Below are 13,181 nucleotides of genomic sequence, written 5' to 3'. Positions count from 1 at the left end.
TCCATAGAGTATAATGAACACAGAAAACCTGTTTCTTCTGAAGTGAGGGGGGGGGGGGGGGGGGGGCTGCAAAACAGCATTTTGAGTACAGAAAGAAACTCTGTTGCTTAATGAAAACCTGTTTAAGAGTTTCTTAAAATCTCTTGTACTATGGATATTTATTGATTTCTGATAAGTGACATTTAAATGACAGGAACACTTTAAATCGGTACTCCGGTAAAATGTTTTTTTCTTTCAAATCAACTGGTTTCAGAAAGTTACATAGATTTATAATTTACTTCTATTTAAAAATCCAGAGCAGTAGCAAATCCCCATAGAAAACCTCTCCTGCTTTGGACAGTTCCCGTCATGGACAGAGATGGCAGCATTGTGTTAGACTGGTAAGAATACACCACTTCCTGCAGGACATACAGCAGCTGCTAAGCACTGGAAGACAAGATTTTCAAATAGAAGTAAATTAAAAATCTGTATAACTTTCTAAACCCAGTTTATTTAAAAGAAAAACAATTTCACTTTAATTCTAGCTCGGCACCCAGAACCTCACAGATACCAACTTCTGACATGCCAGAAGTTTGTCCAAATGGCAGAAGTGGTATCTAGTTTAGAAAACCCATTTTAATATAATCTAGTAAGGAATCCATTGCCCAGACAGCTTTGATGGGAATAAACTCTGTGTAATGCTGTTCTTCCCCTGTAGGGGCACTGCTGGTAATTTAGATACTTACTCCTGGATTGTTTTGTGTATATTTATTATTTACTGGTTGTAAATTAAACAGAACTTTTTATATATTTTTTTCCATTCTTAATCCTAATCTTTGAATTTATATTTTTAACTAGAAATGTAGGTGACGTCTGTACATCTCGGTTTGCTACGCAGCAGCCATGTTGATTTAATCTTCATAGATCGGATGACGAATGCATTACAATAGCGGTATACCAAATACAACAAAAAAAAGCAGGGCTTAAATAAATGCACAGTGGGAATCTGTGTCTGCACGCTTAGCTCTGACATTTCCTGATTCACATGCCTGAATGCATAGCTCATTCTTAATCTGCTTGAAACTAAGGAAAGTCTCATGTTGGACACTTAGAGGATGTTGCATTTAAATGATGTGAAATTGCCCCTGTGTATCTAGGGGAGCCGGCTGTATTGGATGTGACAGCGATGACACTGCTTTATGGGAAGCAGAGAAAGGGTCTCTGGGTAAATGTCAGCTTTGTGAATCTCCATCACACTCTATTTCCTTGCGGGCCCTCTCCGTGTCAGTCCTATTGCTCTCTTTTCCACTCTCCACACTCATCCTTTTCTATGTTCCTGACTTTTACCAGCAGTTTCTGCCATGTTGGTTCCCATGGATACACTAATGGTGCCCGGGATGCCGCCCTCTGACAACGATAATTTAGGATCGGGGAGAATGGTGCCATTATATATGATGAGCGCACATGACCGATCTTTCTGGAGGCCGTAATGCCTTTCAAACAATAAGAACAAAAATTATCAAAAAATTGTCATTTACATTACAATTATGCCAACCAATCCGAATCCTTTGTCCAATTTAGTCAACCAATAACCTTGACTTTATCTAAGGGCAGAACTCGAGTTAAACTGTATGATCGGGGCGGGAGGGGGGGTAGGATTCTCATGCACATGGGCATACTAGGACTGTAGCCATGATGCACCTTCTATAGGACTGTAGCCATGATGCACCTTCTATAGGACTGTAGCCATGATGCACCTTCTATAGGACTGTAGCCATGATGCACCTTCTATAGGACTGAAACACAAGGGAGAAGATTTGCATAAGATGGTGACCTATAGAGGCAATATACTGAAACCTGATGGACAATAGGGACTGTGTGGGACTTTTACTAAGGAGTCTAATGTGTGCAACTATTCTACTGGAGATTGGTGTGTATTTTGTTCTTGATCTTATGACTGATTTATTAACATGTAGCACTGCCATAGTAAATGTACCTAAGTAAAAAGTCGCAAAAAAGTCGCAAATATGAAAAAATTGCGCAGTTATATTCACCTGGTACTGACCAGACGTAAGCCTGCGCCTGTTTGTGCGACTTTTTAAAAAGTCGCAAATGATAGATTGGGCGCTAATCCCGGATTATACAAACTTTTGGGTGAATACTCATAACAGGCAGATTAAAAAAATAAAAAAAAAAGTTGCATCTAAAAAATATTTGTCTGTCGAATCCTGGTTCATAAATAGAACTTAGAACAAAAATGGGTAAAAATTCCAATTATTCACCGAAAAATAGGCGCAAAACCCTTGATAAATTTCCCCTTGTGTCTTCTGTATGGCTTCATGTGTACGGGCTCCATTTACAACTATGAAGTATTGGGAACGATGGGAGATCGATATAGGAGAATGTTACAAAAAGAGGGTAAAAGTGGAGGTTGATTATTTTCCTCTAAGGATTATTATCTGGTAGACTTAGGCAACTTACAGGGCTAATACATAGTGTGGAATGAATAAATACCTGGAGTCTAGTGTATTGATGATGTTATTTATTCCCTGGTGGTCTAGTGTATGTAAGCTAAATGTTTTATTACTTTGTGGTCTAATGTACAGTATATGGGTTACAGTTTTGGTTTTTGGTGGTGTAGTGTATATAAGTTAAAGAGTACATGTCGGGGAATTTTTTTTTTGACGTGAGTGACCAGACACCACTTATCATTAGAACAAGCGTGCAGAGAAGCGCACGGCTGCATGTACTGTAACTCCCTGCTCCGTGTCTATGGGAGTACAACGTTCCCGTAGACTTTCATTACGAGAACATCTAGGTCATGGAACAGAGCCGAGAAAGAATACGCTAAGTATGCACTCCTCCTGGCTCATTCTAGAAACTGTTTAGGATCTGAACACTTTTGATCTATCTCGATGACACTGAAACAATTTTTGTAATGTCATTGCCCATTTAATGTTTTGGGCCCTGGTGGTCTGGTGTACATAAGTTAATGTTTTGTTTTCTGGGCGTTGTAATGCGTATAAGTTAATGTTTATTCCCTGGTGTTCTAGTCTATATAGGTAAATGTTTTGTTTCCTGGTGGTCTAGTGTATATAAGTTAACATTTTGTTCTCTCGTGGTCTAGTGTATATAAGTTAATGCTTTTGTTCCCTGGTGGTCTTGTGTATATAAATTAATACTTTTGTTCCCTGGTGGTCTAGTGTAAATAGGCTAATGCTTTTGTTACCTGGTGGTCTTGTGTATATAATATAATGTTTTGTTACCTAGAGGTCTAGCGTATATAATATAATGTTTTGTTCCTTTGTGGTTTAGTGTACATAAGTTAATGTTTTGTTCCCTGGTGGTCTTGTGAATATAAGTTAATACTTTTGTTCCCTGGTGGTCTAGTGTATATAAGTTAATGCTTTCGTTCCCTGGTGGTCTTGTGTATATAGGTTAATACTTTTGTTCCCTGGTGGTCTAGCATATATAATATAATGTTTTGTTCCCTGGTGGTCTTGTGTACATAAGTTAATGTTTTGTTCCCTGGTGGTCTTGTGTACATAAGTTAATGTTTTGTTTTCTTGGTGTTGTAATGCGTATAAGTTAATGTTTATTCCCTGGTGTTCTAGTCTATATAAGTTAATGTTTATTCCCTGGTGTTCTAATAGTGTATACAGTATAATAAAAAAAATTGTGGAAGTCTGTTGTATACATAAGTTCGGTGGTACCAATTTTGGGAATAATATTTGGTTTCCTAAGGTATATTAGATGGTTAATATTTTGTTCCCTGGTGGTCTACTAGTTTTAAACCCTATTAGGCTAGGTTCACACAACATCTTTTTTTGGCCGTCTTTGTGGACGTCAATCATTTTGAAGTCAAATAACGTGCGTTATTTGACCTCAAAATGACGGACATCCACAAAGAAAGCCATTGATTGGCCAAAAAAAGATGAGAACCTAGCCTTACACAACCCAACACTTCTGTAAGTGACCGGCTCTCATTAACTGAGCCTATTACAAGGCTTGACTAACATGGGGGGGTTAGGGTTTGCATTGCCATAATTTATCGGTAACCTTATTGGGGGCCATAGGACATACAAACTTCTTAGCAACATTCTTTCATGTGAAAACAATTATAGAATATAAAAGAAAAGGGAGAACTTAAGTGTTTTATAGCTGTGTATGTATAATGGCAATGACGTAAAGAATAGGGGAAATTATAATAAAAACTAATATCAAAGTTAGTACCTTCAGTACCACAATAGAGAATATTCTAATACTTAGTAATGGCAGGAAGGACTGGAGATATGTAATGACATAAGACGTAAGAAAACAGTAAATAGCTCCATAAATATACATCCTGTTTGCATTAATTAGATATGTTTATTGGTCGCTTAGCAACATCCTCGGAAAAGCCACACTTACCTTTTGATGGAAGATTATTGCTTTCTGAAGTTTCACGTTTAAAAAAAAATCTTTGTTGGTAATAGTCATGGAAATAAATGTTAAATAATCCACCTATTATGTAATTATTATACAATACACTATGTAAAGTTAAGAAAGCCAGCGCGTTTCTAGTGCTTCGGGCTCATTCTTCTGCAGAATAGGCTCGGTAGCAGGAGGAAATTAAAATTATATGAAAAAGGGGCTTTTAAAATATAAATATGTTCAAGACACAACAATATCTCATGCCAATATCTGCCCCACGGTCATCGTATGCATAATACCTGACAATTACCAGGCAGACAAAACAGTTCTTCCAAACTAGAGTCCTATAGGTAGCTTTCCAGGACGTCCAGCTTTCCAGGACTACAGGTAGCTTTCCAGGATGTCCATTTTTCAAGGACGTCCAACTTTCCAGGACTATGGGTAACTTTCCATGGGTAGCTTTCCAGTTGAAACTGTCCGAGTTCGTCTACTTTTTAAAACCTGAACAATCATCATTTGACCCCTGTTATCTCAAAGAAGTTGGATGCCGCCCTAGGGTGACATCCAACTTCTCAATGCTTCAGGAGTCAAATGAGGAATGTTCGGGTTTGGAGAAGTTGCCATACCCAGACAGTTTCCTCTGAGCAGTGTAAAGTTACTATATACTAGACACAGCCACTCTGCCATGGCACTATGCTTGTGGTTGCCCTTTAAAATGACTCTGTACCCACAATCTGCCCCCCCCCCCAAAAAAAAAACAAAAAAAAAAAACTGCTTGTACCTTCAGAAAACTGTTTTTAATCCAAGATCTGTCCTGGGGTCAGTTTAAAAGGTAATGAAGTTATTGTCCTAAAAAACAACTTTCAAACTGGCAGCCCTTTACACAGGTGCCTTAAGGATCCAGCCCATGTGCCATGCTGACACAGGTGAGAAATAGTAGAAAATCTGTCTAGAGCATTCCTAATGATGAGGAGGGTGGAGAGAAGGGACAGAGAGGTTGTGCCAGCCTTATGCATATACAATCTAGGCCACGGCAGTTTGACTCAGGACTGCAAGTTTAAAAGTTGTTTTTTAGGACAATAACTGCATCACCTGGGCCGTGACGTACCCGGAATCTGGGAGAAGATGACAGCCGGCAGGGTATGAGGGCTTTGTAATGTGGCGCAGCCCAGGCTTTGGGAGCGCTAAGCATATCGTTTTTTTTTTCTTCATGGGCACTCTGGGCACTTGAACCCCATTTACACGTTAAAAAGTTTTATATCTCAGCACTTCCATAGACTATGTAAATAAAAAAAATATATATTCCTTGTGGTCCAGATGACTAATATTACCTAGCGATTGGCTTTATTTTACCCCAGTTTAGCTGCTGACAGACATGCTTTAGTATACAGATAGCTGGATGAAGAAACACCCTGGGCCAAACTACTGAAGGCCTGAAGGGTATATTGATGGTGCATGACACATAACACTACACTATTAAAGATGCTCAACCCCTTCACATACAGTATGATATAAATGTCTAAAGGATTTAAAACAAAAAAAAAACACCATCAGTCCCAACCATAGATGTAACTGCACCACAAAGGCCTTCAAAAAGACACCCTCAATATTACATTGACCACAAAAGAAGAAGAAACCAGTGTTCAAATTTTATATTATATTCAAATGGTATAAAGATTGGCAGGCTGATTGATATGTCCTTACTGGGTGTATAGAATAACCCCATCTTCAAAGGTCAACTATCCATATCCAATGACAAGAAAATTTAAATAACATAAAAAATAAAGTTATAGTGTAAAACCCCCAACGCTTGACTGTTACTGGTTATAGGGTGAAGCAGATACATACATAGGGTGAAGCAGATACCTATAATCACTGTGGGAGTTTTTTTTACACACTTCACCACCTCCGTCTGCACAACGGAAAAATATATGCTGTAAAGGTCTGAACCCGAACAAGTCTGCCGATCGGTACTTTCATTCAACAGGCGCTGTGAAGAGTAATGAATGTCCAGCCTGTGCGAGCCGCAGGAGGCTTCCCTAATACAGTACATTGTCTCACCGAAACAGAATCCCTGCTATAGTTTCCACAAGGTTCCATGTAGGCAATAATTGAATTCTATTTCCGCTGATGGGCAGGCGAGACAAATAATCAACTCACCGAGTTTTATCCGGCAACAGTCGGGACTTGTCCTTTATTTTAAAGGTAATTTAACACATACAAAGTGTATTCAAGCTTCTACAAATATGTCTCTTAAAGGGGTTGCCCATTTTAGACTACCTGTTAAAAGGGCTCTGTAACAATAAGATAGTCACAAAGGGTTAACTTTAAAGGCCCTTATACACCTTAAATAATTGACGGCTGAATGATCGTCCACTTGCCCAGGGCCAAATTAACAGCTGCTGCTGCCCTAGGCTCTTAACCTGAATCTTGGGGAGAATGGGGGACAGTGGTTTCAGCCATATGCATTTCTCTACATGTAGAAACATTGTCTGAATCCCGTTTTTCATGGTTTTTCACTGTATAAAACATAAACAAATTTCCACATTGAATCACTAACGCAGTCTCCATATTGTCTAAGGGGATTCTCACCATAGGATTGGTAGATTGGTAGGTAATAGCTCCAGGCGTCACATTTACCATCACCAGATCTGACCAATACCACCATACTGTGACTGGATAACACCGCCATACCAGACCTGACCAATACCACCATACTGTGACTGGATAACACCACCACACCAGACCTGACCAATACCACCATACTGTGACTGGATAACACTGCCATACCAGACCTGACCAATACTGCCATACTGTGACTGGATAACACTGCTATACCAGACCTGACCAATACTGCCATACTGTGACTGGATAACACCGCCATACCAGACCTGAATGTGCTGCCCTAGGCAAGGCATCGGACCCTGGGTGCCTAGTGGTAAATATGGTCCTGCACTCGTCAGTTATCTCTCACGGCCGTCACCCATCCACCCCGTCCTCACACACAGGAACGTTTGGCACAGCTGAGCGTTCCTGTGTTCTCTGTGGGTAGGAGAAAAATGCAGCTAGAGCGCTCTCGCTGTGGCTTGTCTCTCAATGAACCATCAACATCATCCAACATCTCAATAAACCATCAACATGCAATGTCAGGTCTCAAGCCCCAACTCGGACGGGGAACAGAGCAGCACAATAGACGTTTTTGCTTTCATCCAGCCCCTGCCCGGCCATAATGAAAAAGGGGCCCATTTTTTAATCCCTTTTGAGCTGTGGGAAAGGCTGCTAGTAAGTGTTTTCCTTTAGTGCCACCACAAAGAAAAGGAAGAAGAACAACGGCCGTTGTTCAATACGTTTATATATTTGTTTTTTCCAACCACACATTTTTTAATTCCACTTAAAATGACGACCATATTTTGATACCTTTTTACTGTGTGTGAACCTAGCCCTAACATTTTAGTATTACTAATCCCCCCCACTGATCGTTGTGCATCATAAGCCATTTCGTCTTCTTACATAACCTTAACAAACTATCTTTACGCAAATGGAAAATAATGGAGTATTGAGTTACAGCTGTCTCAACACAACATCAGGACAGGAAATTATAATTTTAGATGTATTTTATACTCTCTGCACTCTCTGGAGTTTTTATAACGGATTACTCATTGTATAATCCTACGCAAAATACATTACTATGTTATTAAAATGATAAACACCTTAGCGAACGGCATAATGGCCAATTCTGAAACAAACAACTTTTATGCTGTGGTATGAAATGAACTAAATTAATAATAAAAAAAAAAAATTTAATTGTGTAATCAACCCGTGTCGATATATCGGAATTAGCCGCTACCACTCGACATTAAAAAATCATAAAAACAACATAAAGTATGTTCATTTTGAAGGTTGTTTTATATAGGAGCAAATGTTGAAGTTCTTCTGTAAGATAATCACCTCAAGTCACTGCCATTCACAGGATGGGCTCATTCCTCTTCCGCTCCACGCACTATTTCCATGTCATTGGATAGAGAACGTTCTTTATACATGACACTTTAGGATATCCATACTTTTTAACTCCGTTCCTGTCACACAAGGACTTGTTCTCTGAAACATCATCACTTGGTAGAAAAGATCACTGCCTGGTGCAAAATCAGAACACTCATGCCCTCCTGCTGCTGCTGTCATCCTTCCCTTGATCTCATTTTATACAGAGCTTTCTATACTCCGGAGACATTTCAGGATTTCTTTAGTTCATGAATCTGCCTCTGTCTCGTGTGTAAGGGGATGGCAGGCCGCCGGAATGGCCGAGAAGCTTTTCGGTTCAACAAGTTACTTGATTTATTGTCTCATAAGGAGGGGTACTACAGGCTTGACAGTTGCAAAACACATAAATAGCACATAGGCCTGGTGGCTGCCACCCCTGCTTATTGGATTAATACTTTTGAACAGTTAAATATTTCTGACGTTAGGGTCCGCAGCTATAGACAGCACAACAGATGTGTGAATGAGGCCTTACATCATGGGTCTCCAAACTGTGGCTCTCCAGCTGTTGCAATACCACATTTTCCATCATGCCTGGACAGCCAAATGGGAATGGGCATGATGGGAATTGTGGTTTTGCAACATCTTGAGGGCCGCAGTTTGGAGACCCATGCCTTACATCAATCACTTGTTTTTAGCTGACTGGCGTCTATATGGATCTTGTGAACACTAGGCCACTAATCTTCAAGGAATTGCCTCCTTACTGACCTCTGCTGTAAGTCTAAGGGTACCCATGCACTTTGGACTTTTAAAGAGACCACCAATATAGAATGAATAGGGCTCACCCAACAAATGATGTTGGTGAAGATAGGGGTCGGGCGTCATGGAAATTCCCATATACCCAGTAATGTATACTCACAGATCGTCATGATATTTTTACTTTATAATGTCTTGTAAAGAGTTATTATGATTCCATAATCATCACTTGATAGAACAGGTCACCGCTATATACTGTAGTATTGTGCCCTTGCCCCATCATCACCATCACCAATATATAATAGCCATGTTGACTTTAATGTGACAAAACCATGATCTAGCAATGGCCACCAAGTCAAGAATGGCCTCATCCAGTCCTATCTCTACCATTGGATCGTTGAAACCTTATACACAATAACAAGGTTGACGTTAACTTCTTAATCATGGAAATAAGGCTATGATCATTACCTCTTTGCCTCTGATAGCAGATAGTACTACAAAGTTGTACTCCAGTTATTAAATCTCAATCCTTGTGCCAGATACAAAAGTCTTCAATTAGGGGCCTGCCGATGTGACGCGAAGCCTAGAAGTCTATAGCCTAAGACTCCAATCCAGAATGCCAACTACAAAATAAAACAAGACAAAAAAAGCACATAATCACATCAGGATCTTAGCACAGCAAACTCTTCTCTAGGCTTAGGGATGTCAGAGTCATTGTTCTCCACAGAGGTAACAGGAAAAGATCAGGGCTATGGGGATTAAGGAGCTATATAAAGGGCAGTCAGATAGTAATACAGAATACAATATCAACTATAATAATATCAGACATCAAAACAGCTAATCAGACGCCAAGCAGATGGATAGGACAAAGGCAGAAACATCAGAGGGCTAAGTCAGTAGGTGGACTGCCAAGTCAGGAGGGATAAATCAAAGGGCTGGGAAAGATTTGAGATAAGTTTTAGTAGGGAATCACTTCAAAACAATGAATTATACATCTGAGAACCATGTGTCTCATCCCAGACAGGTGACAGAAGAGAGCGTACACTGATGCCATATTTCAGACCCATCGATACCTCACAAATGCCTTCATCAAAGGAAAGAGTCTTAGGTGATGTGGGAAGCTGTGACATCTGCCAGGAGCCTGCCAAGAAACCTGTTACGTCTTTTGCAAATCTTAAGATGCACACACATCTGGAGACTGTAGGATGCTCAATGAAGCACCCTCTAAGGAGTCTAGGGAAATTACTTATGGTTGGAGCTGTAGGAGTGCCCAGGTCTAAGGAGGTCCTAAAGGCAACCACCTTTATAACCTTAGCAATGAAGTCTGCTCGGCGATCAGCTGATCACTCTGGGTAAACCTTTGTAAGCTTTTAGCGATTGGAGAATTATTGACCAGATCAAGAATGATGTATCACTTAAAATGTTCTGTGTAGCTGAAGCGAAGATATCCTTCTCAAAAACATGGTAGTCCTCTCCATTATGTGCATGAGCCCAATAGTCCTGGATATTCATGAGAAGCAGAAAACTCCGCCCACCAGCTGCTGATTAGCAGTTATCTATCCATGCTGTGTATAGGCAGTCAACTGTCAATCAGCAGCAGGAGGGCGGGGGAAGGGTGTGGCAAGAATCCTATTTTCATGCATATTAGGAGAATGGCTGAACAGATTGATGGAAGTAATACACTGATCTGTTTTCTGTCACTAGTTTATGCTGGCCTCATTTAAAGTGGAATAAACCTAGTGACAGATTCCCTTTAAATGATCCATTGTAGCCAAGCATAGACATATGAAGATAACAATTCTTCAAGGGAAGGAATCTTATAACCCACTTATTAGAGACTTTATGTAGGAAATTGTATATATCATTGCATTGCATATCATTTGTAGACACTGCTTTCCAATGCCCCGGCTGGCTAATAATCTCAATTCTAGGTTAGCCTATCAGAGTATTTTTGGAATTTAGGTAGAATTGGAGTACCTGGAGGAAACTGTGACAAACATGGGTAGAACATACGACGGCAATAGAGTCAAACCCTGAACCCCAGCTCTTTACATTACTATACTGCTAACCAACATACTCCGCTAGCTCCTAGAGATTTGAATGTAACAGAATCTCTAACCTACGTCTATTATTTTTCAAAAACTTTCAATGAACTCAATATCAGTCATTTCATTCTTCGGCAATCATTCTACCCCATATAATTTTGCTTCATATTCCTAAAGTTGCTGTATATGACAGCACCCTATACAAAATTGTTGTGTTCCTTCTTCCCTATACTAATAGCTTGTGCTCAGCCTAATTTTGCTTTAAGATTTATTTGTTTGAAGACTTGGAGTGCGCTCCCTATGGCTGTTGCGTCAGGAGAATTTATTGCTTCTTGGCTGTAAGTATATTAAAAGCTGAATAATAATTACTGTCATTACTAGTACATAGCCACAAAACACTAACAAAACCATAAAGGTAATTTTCTAAATGAGGCTGAATACCGCTGTAAAATGTGTTGGCTTTTCTATATAATACAATAACAGCACTCAGCAGCCCTATTACGGGGAGTTGAAAGTCCTATAATGTGCAGTTTAGCTTGGAAGGAGACTGACAAATGTTTACAGGCATCAAAGTTCAAGTTAGTCGGAAAACTTAATATGACTTTATCTCTGGCTTCAGCTTCGTCCTACACAATTGGAAATGGTTATCACCAAGATTGGTGCCGCGCGTTTCTACCTTGAGAACTCTGCTGCCTCCCTGCCCAACCTGTTTCCTACCATTGCTTTATACTATGTACAATGTTCTACAGAAGTCTATTGGCAATTGGTTCTTCATTAATGGGTTTATATCTCATGGATATAAAGCCTATACTATATTGGCTATAGCCATGGACTATAGCCATGAAGGTACTTGTAGCTACTGGACCCAATGTAACATCTTTTATAGCTTCTACCATGATAATATCTGTGTCTTCTGCAAAGAGTCCACTGGGCCTTTAGATGTAGTAGGGTCTGGGTGTAACTTTATCTCTATATATCCCTACAGCTACATCCTTGGTGTCATCAAATCCATGTTTTGCTTAAAGGGGTTGGCCACTTTATAGTAAAATTAATCAGTGTACAGTATTACTGAGTTCCCTGTGTACCCCATAGAGCTAAACTCAGGCTGCCCTCCTCCAGGCTGTGCTGTCCTCCTCTGTGGTGAGTCTGTCTATAAGATGGCCAACACCGATGAGAATGTGACCAAGCCACTACTTAGTCTCTATATGCCTATGTAGAATGCTGGGGCAGGGCATGATCACATGTTCCTCCATATCAGCCATCTTATGGACAGAATTACCACAGAGCATGGCAGCATGGCCTGGAGGAGGGGAGTCTGATATTAGCTCTATGAGGTACACAGGGAGCTGCTGTCAGTATATACAGTGAGTATATTTACTATTACTGTATACTGAACAATTTTAATACAAAGTGGCCAACCCCTTTAAGCAACTATAAGAATCACAGATCTCAACGAAATACGCTGAAAGTCGAATGTCTATAAAGACAACTAAACAGTACCCAACGTTTAGTGAATGTGTTGGCTTTTTGCTGTGTAGTAAAAGTCTATAGGGTTTCCTTTGTTATTTGACCCTAATAAAGTCCATAGTGGGCAGGCGTTAAAGAGAATAAGTCAGATATATATCAAGCCAGAGTTGTAGACATGGGCAGATAGCTGATATGGACATAGAAAAAAATAAACTGGTCTCTTAGCTGATGGCTGTTTGCAAGGTTAGAAAACTATGTTTTCCTTCTAAGCTCAAGAGTCCTAGATGGGCTGAGCAGCTGCATGGCTCCTGCCTGCCCTGAATGACTGATGTACAGGGCTCAGTGCCTAAAGTGTACTTGTCCTTATTAAAAAAAACTTTTGACATGTTATAGAGACATGTCAAAAGTTTTAATCGGTCCGGGTGTGAGTGCGGGGAGAGGACTCCTCCTCTCCCTGTTCTAAGTTTTTTTTTTAAAAAAGAGTCAGGCTTATTATACAGTAAGTATAGAGCAGAGGGTGGATGTGTTGCAGCTATAGTCTTCTTC

General features: G+C 40.0%; 1 protein-coding gene across 6 annotated transcripts in view; it reads right to left on the bottom strand.

Annotated features, from left to right (window-relative positions):
- The window catches only part of ELFN1 (extracellular leucine rich repeat and fibronectin type III domain containing 1), a 444,895-nt gene that overhangs the window by 196,611 nt on the left and 235,103 nt on the right, over positions 1-13,181 (bottom strand). For 3 of the 6 annotated variants that reach the window (XM_069982045.1, XM_069982046.1, XM_069982047.1), the window contains one exon: positions 9,592-9,746. The exons of the other annotated variants lie outside the window; for them this stretch is intronic. The gene's annotated coding sequence lies outside the window, so the exon portion shown is untranslated. The remainder of the gene's footprint in view (positions 1-9,591; positions 9,747-13,181) is intronic. 6 annotated transcript variants of the gene reach the window in all.

This window comes from Dendropsophus ebraccatus, chromosome 9 (genome assembly GCF_027789765.1).
Source record: "Dendropsophus ebraccatus isolate aDenEbr1 chromosome 9, aDenEbr1.pat, whole genome shotgun sequence".
Classification (NCBI taxonomy): domain Eukaryota; kingdom Metazoa; phylum Chordata; class Amphibia; order Anura; family Hylidae; genus Dendropsophus; species Dendropsophus ebraccatus.
The sequence above is the reverse complement of the archived record's forward strand: the minus strand, read 5'-3'. Positions and strand labels throughout refer to the sequence as shown.